The sequence below is a fragment of the Morone saxatilis genome, unplaced genomic scaffold (assembly GCF_004916995.1).
Source record: "Morone saxatilis isolate NCDOM2014 unplaced genomic scaffold, NCSU_SB_2.0 Contig11, whole genome shotgun sequence".
Classification (NCBI taxonomy): Eukaryota; Metazoa; Chordata; class Actinopteri; family Moronidae; genus Morone; species Morone saxatilis.
Window position 1 is genome coordinate 4,325,555 of NW_023339663.1, and position 381 is coordinate 4,325,935.

Consider the following 381-nt stretch of genomic DNA (forward strand, 5'->3'; position numbering starts at 1 on the left):
GCATTACTGATCATTTTGTGTTTGCCTCCAACTGAAAAACCTAGATAAAAAGACATAACGTCACATTATCAATATCGACTTATACGGCCATCTTTTGATGCTGCATTTTATAAGATCAAAACAATGTATTGACTTCTTCCATTGCAATCCTATCGTTCACCCTGTTTTGTGACCTTGCTGTCATTTGACAACAAAGACTAAAACAAATATGTTCATAACAGAAAAAACTGTTTTTGATAAAATGTATTACAACACACAAAACAGTGTCTGTGGTGAAACAGACTTCAACAATGTTACAAATCATTTTGCTCCCATCTGTCCTCAGATTCTTCCACAGGAGACATTGACTGCTCTCACTCAAAAGGGTATTACTATTTACTA

At 34.6% G+C, this 381-nt stretch overlaps 1 protein-coding gene across 1 annotated transcript in view; it reads right to left on the bottom strand.

The window, feature by feature from the left end:
* The window catches only part of lrp4 (low density lipoprotein receptor-related protein 4), a gene marked incomplete in the record, with an annotated part of 92,810 nt that overhangs the window by 15,631 nt on the left and 76,798 nt on the right, over positions 1–381 (bottom strand).